We start from the raw sequence: 6,051 nt of genomic DNA, 5'->3' as shown, positions 1-6,051 counted from the left end.
GCAGACTTTCCCTCAGACGCAGAGATGGCGAGAATAAAGTTGCACCTGTTGAGTTTCTGCCGGGCAGAAAGCTGTCAAAGGCAGCTTCTCCCACTCTGAGTGTCTTTGCCTTTGTAAGGTTGGTGGCAGGTCCTTCCTTCTCCCCATTGTTGTGAGACAGTTTGAGAGACAACATTTGTTTGGAAAGCGGGATAAAACATATAGATAATAAAGTACTACTAATAAAGCTTTTGTCAAGAAAAAGCTGGCTATTGTGCTCTGCTTTAGACCACTTGCCCAAACATTAAAATTCATGGGTTGGATCAGCACATGGAGACAGAACTCTGCTGAAATCATCACTTTACCGACACACACACACCAACCTGGAGCCCTGCATGTGTAAATGGATGTGGTTGTGTGTATGAGACAGGTGGGTGGGTATACTATTCTTACCATTTGTATGCTGCAGCCAACAATTTACCCCCAAGAATAAGGTTTTCTTTCCATGCTAGAAGGTGCAGCTGCCTAGTGATATTTTGACCAGTCTTCCATTAAGTTGTCTATTTCTTTTTCACTGGTTATAAGATTGACAAGTGCATAATGCAATCCTCTCACAGGAGGGAGAACTCCTTCGGAACGCATGGTTGGGTGGGAAACACTTGTTGGAAAGTGTCCTCATGGCAAAATCCCTCTATCATATTTGGTAAAGGTGAAACACCTTGCCAGTATGTGATATCCCTGCATTGCTCGTTACAGTTTAATCTTCTCCTTTCCTTGCTTATTGAAATGTCTGAATCTATCTTGAAATATACAAGAGAGATGAAAGGTTACTGCAGCAGATGCTCACAGGCTGCTTGGTGTGCATGTTAAGCTGCAGGCACTAGGAGAGTTACAGATAGCTGTGTCTGTACAAAAAAGGGCTCCGACCTGACTTGAAAACCACCTTTTTTTACTTAAGGATCATTAATGTGGTTGCCTGTCTCCCCTGTCCTGTCTATGGTGTTTGTGGAAATGATCTAATCTTTTCAGCATCCAGCTAGAGACTCTTTGTTTAGTAGTTTCTGCTTTTGCTGCTGGGGACAGACTATCACCAGCATATAACTCCAGTGCTTAAAAGCCTGCACTGGCTGTCTACACACGACTGGTCTAGGTTCAAGTTTATTGTATTGATTTACAAGGCTCTTAAAAACTTGGGGTCCAGGATAGCTTAGCAACTGCGTGATGCCTTATATCTCTACCCAATCACTGAGGTCTTTGGGGAAGTTGCTGTAGTGGCTTCTCATGGCTTGGATGCATGTTTTGCATCCACCAAGGGCTGTGTTCAGTATTGTGGGCCCAATTTAATGGAACTCCCATTCAGCTGAGATCAGACCCCACTCTGTTGGATGTCTGATGCCTATTGAAGACTGCTTTATTGCAGCAGACTTATAAAGTTATTTCTGATTGCATAGTTAAGTTTTTAACTGATTTTATTTATATTGTATTTGCTGAGCTATCACTTAAGAGACACATAGCTGGCAACTTCCCCCTTTTTTTTAAGGGAAATTCCCTTATTCCGAATAGGATTCCTTGCAAGCAAATGGAAAAGTTGACAGCTATGAAGAGAGTTTTAATTAAGTGGCATATAAATTGTCTAAATATGCCCTCTTGTCTCCTAGTCTGCTCTTCGACCTGCAGAATAAGGTGGCTGGATTTGCAAAACCATTTCTTGTGTATAAAGAAGCATGAAGTTGAATTCCCAACCCAAGCTCTTCCTAAGGCCCAAAGTCAGATATGCATACCATTTCAGTAGGCTTATTTATTAGTAATCACCTGAGCAAGCAAGAGTGGTGCTTGCAACCTCCAGGAAAACAGAATCAGGGAAACATCAGGCATGACTCAAGGAGGCCTAGAGATAATAGAGAATGGCCAATTACAGCAGAGCTTAATATTCCAAGTCACTATGTATGCTAAGAGGAAGTTATCCCAGCTGCTGGATGAAGCAGGCAATTTTCTCAACTGTTCAGAGTAATCCCTGATGTTTTGTATGCTTTGCCTGGGTCTTTAGAATCTCCACAACTAACAGTATTATCTGATTTACTGTTCTTGCACTGTGGTGATTGATTCCAAGAAAACCTCTTGGAGAGTGAGGCAATCTGAGGTGCTACTGTGTTGGACTAACAGTGGGTGAGCACCACTGAAATAAATCACTACTCTCCTTTGCCCACACTGCAGAGCACCAAGCATGCAAAAGAGAGCTTGCCCTCTGATAAACATCACTTGTTATTTCCATCTATCTTCTCCAATCCTTCAGTTATTTTTTTTCTCTAGTGTTGCTACTGGCCCTTGATACAGAAGCTGATAATTTCTGTTTGGAACGATGTGTCATTATTAGTCATCTGCTTCCTGCAATGAAAGAAGTTAGCTTGCCCCTCAGCATGATGTTGCATGATCAATGTAACAAAATAAGTCTTCACTTCCAACATGCCCACCTACCCAGGGAATCTTCATTATTTAACCCTATCCAACTACAGTGGTACCTCTGAATATGAACGGGATCTGTTCCGGAGCCCCGTTCGCATCCTGAAGTAAATGTAAGACGCGACTGCACGTGTGTGGGTCACGTTTCGCTGCTTCCGCACATGCTCATGACGTCATTTTGAGTGTCTGCGCATGCGTGAGCGGTGAAATCCAGAAGTAACGCGCTCCGTTACTTCCGGGTCGCCGTGGAACTCAACCCAAAAATACTTAACTTGAAGCTACTTCAATCCGAGGTATGACTATATAGTTTCTTTCACCTACCAACGACAATTCACCATTTACAATGGCCTGTGCAACCACATTTTCTTGCAACATACTGAACTACTGTGGAACAATGATATGCACCAATTCATGTTCTTTTTATGGCTCACTAGGTTACTCTGTGTGTGCCCTCTCACTGGCTGTCAGGGACTGGACAGTGGAGGAGTGGTGGAGACCACCTCCCCAGCCTGAACCTTCCAGAAAAGAGGAAGACCGTATAGATTTACAACAGTGGTTTGCGGGAGGTCGTAGCTCAGAGGCAGATGAAGAACAAAGTTGGGAAAGAATGGGAGAAGAGGAGGAGGAGGAGGCAGAGCCGGAGCAGCTGGCTGACATGTTATCACTAGAAAACATTCCAGACCCCCCCTTCTCCCAGAACCTGGCGGGCATTGAAAGTAGGAGAGCAAAGAACTCGGAGACAAATGACCCTAAGCGGCCACTGTAAGGTGAGTGGTGCTGTTGATGATTGAGGAAGTGGAGAGAAAGGTATGTGTGTGTGGAGATTTACTCGGAGCAACACCGCTACTCCAAGAGGCTGCATTTCTAAGCCTCTCTCTGTGAATATTGAATAAAAGACATTGGTAAGAACTTCCATTGTCTCATCTATTCCTGGCACCTACCATGGGGGGATCAGATTCCCTGATGCCTGACACTGGCCAGAGGAACAGTGGAATCTCCTTTATTGTAACTTGAAGCCATTGGTTTGTGTCCTTACCCTCTAGAGCAGGAGAAAACAAGCTTGCTCCATCTTGCATCTGACAGCCCTTAAGATATTTGAAGATGGCTTTCATATCTCCTCTCAGTCTCCTCTTTACCAGGCTAAATAAACACAGCTTCTTCACCCATTCCTCATAAGGCTTGGCTTCCAGACTCTTGACCATATTGGTTGCCCTCCTCTGCACACATCCCAGCTTGTCAACACCCTTCTTAAATTGTGGGCTTCCCACAGGCATCTGGTCAGCCACTGTGAGAACAGGGTGCTGGATTAGGTGGGCCACTGGTGTGATCCAGGAGGGCTTTTCTTTTCTTATCAGTCATTTTAGAGGTGTCTGACATTTCCTGCATACTTTTATCCAAAAACCCAGTTTCTCAGGACCCTTATTCCGTAGCGTGTGAATATAATACTTAACTCAGCCCTAACAGTTGAATAATTGTTCCAAACAAAAATAGTTTGAAGGCAAATCATACCATGTTACCATGACTCTGAGCTCACTACCTGAATAAGGCACAGATATAAACAAAGATAACAAAGAAGCCCACAGTATGAAAACATCCAAGGACACTTATGCCATCTCATCCTCTGTCTCGCTTCCTCCTTTCTTCACATACCACCCACATTACTAATACTGTTTCTTTATTGAACAGCCTGGGAAATGAATACGCAACACACCCACTCTTTTGGAAAGGTTACCACTCTTCTTTGGCCTGTTGTTGCTGGGATTATGTAAGGCATGTAGGTGGCATATACACTTCTGGATATTTTATCAAGGTTGCTGGTGGGGACACCATTGCTGCCATGAAATAAAGTAGCTCTCCTACACATTTGCTTAATCTGCCTGCCATATTTATGCCACGCTAATTAAATAATGGGAGAAGCTTCAGAGAAGGCTTTTGTATGAAGGAGACATCTGTGAATCAATGCCTTAATATGCTGCAGATTCCCAGTTTTAAAAGTGATGGGAAAAACTGATTGCTCAGATTGAAAATGCCAGTCATTCTCTCTCTTTGAGCATTTTGGCAGTGCCAGTAGTTCTGCATTGCCACCCAGGCTTAGTCCTTGGTAGAGTCGTCCTTAAAAACCAGAAAGTGTTCAACTGACAGAACAGCTAGACTTGCAGGGGTCAGCAAACTTTTTTCTCAGACCTTGTGGGGGGCTGGACTATATATATTTTAAAAAATGAACTAATTCCTATGCCCCACAAATAACCCAGAGATGCATTTTAAATAAAAGCACACATTCTACTCATGTAAAAACACGCTGATTCCCGGACCGTCCACAGGGCGGATTTAGAAGGCGATTGGGCCGGTTCTGGCCCCCGGGCCTTAGTTTGCCTACCCATGAGTTAGAGGGCATCATGCCACACAAACAGTTGCCAATGTTGCCATCACATATTTATGTGCTTACATGAAACAGGACTATAGTGACATTGATCCTTTAATGATACCCATTTAGAAAATATACTGTACATGCACATAATAAGTTATAAAGCTTCTTTTTAATTGCAGAAGTGAATGCGATGCCAATATTAAGATGTTTTAGCTGCCTATAGTAAACCCTATAGGCAGAAATAATATTCTAGCTATTCAGATTTCCTACCCTCAACAATGGCTTCAAATCGTGGCTGACAAATAGCAGTGTGCATATTTAAAGTAACAAAAAAGTTAAGAAGTTGGAAGGCGTTTTCATTAGCATTTCATCTTGGATGGACAGACATTTTAAGTGTTTTATTTATATTAGCCTCACTTTATCCTTTTGGGCTGTGTGCACTGTAGTACTGCTACTAAATAATGTTGAAGATTAAAATATTAGATACCACAGCACTGGGCAGCTAATTTTAATCAATGATAGGAGAAAATGCTGCGCCACGTTACAAAACACCCCACTCTGTGTGATTGCTTGTCCTTTTAGTTTTTTAAGTTAAAGATAAAACTACACATGTGTCAATACTTTTAAGATTACCATCTGTTTTGAAAGGCTTGTATTTTAAACCCACCTAAGAGCATATGTTCAAGTTTTAATGCCAAAAATGTTTTTACAGCAGTATTCAATCAGAGAAGCCATGGTCTGAAACAGTAAACAAGGAACAATTATTTCTTTTATCTGCAGGAATATGAAATACTGAATTTAGGAACGAGAGAGCAAATGTGTTGTTGTCTCTACTTACGGTAAGTAGCCAGAGAGTTTAAAGTAAATTTGATCTACAATACTGCTTTATGTTCTCCGTTATTCAAGCAGTGAGAAGTTCGTAGAAACTTTTTATACTGCAATTTTTAACTCACATTAGGCTTGGACCAAAGACATTTCCACCACTACACTAGCGGAACAGGCACCGTATCCAGTGCATGCTCAGTCAAGGAGTGGAGAAAAGCAAAGCAGAGAGCCAGAAACTACAGTGTAAAAATGGTAGACATGCCCCCAGCGTACATGAAAACTGCCAGCGCACACCAGTCGCAAGACTGCTGGACCACAGATAGGCTGTTCATATATGTATGCGGTCAAATGAACTAGCACCTACCCTGCATCACCATGCAAGGCGATGCCACAGAATCCCATTCCATCCCAGCCAGCAT

At 42.6% G+C, this 6,051-nt stretch overlaps 1 long non-coding RNA gene across 1 annotated transcript in view; it reads right to left on the bottom strand.

Moving 5' to 3' along the window:
• Positions 1–6,051, bottom strand: part of LOC309380361 — a 194,036-nt gene that overhangs the window by 104,140 nt on the left and 83,845 nt on the right. The window lies entirely within an intron of this gene.

The sequence above is a fragment of the Podarcis melisellensis genome, assembly GCF_964234715.1.
Source record: "Podarcis melisellensis genome assembly, chromosome: 11".
Lineage (NCBI taxonomy): Eukaryota > Metazoa > Chordata > Lepidosauria > Squamata > Lacertidae > Podarcis > Podarcis melisellensis.
Note: the sequence above shows the minus strand (reverse complement) of the source record. Positions and strands in the feature narration are given on the sequence as shown.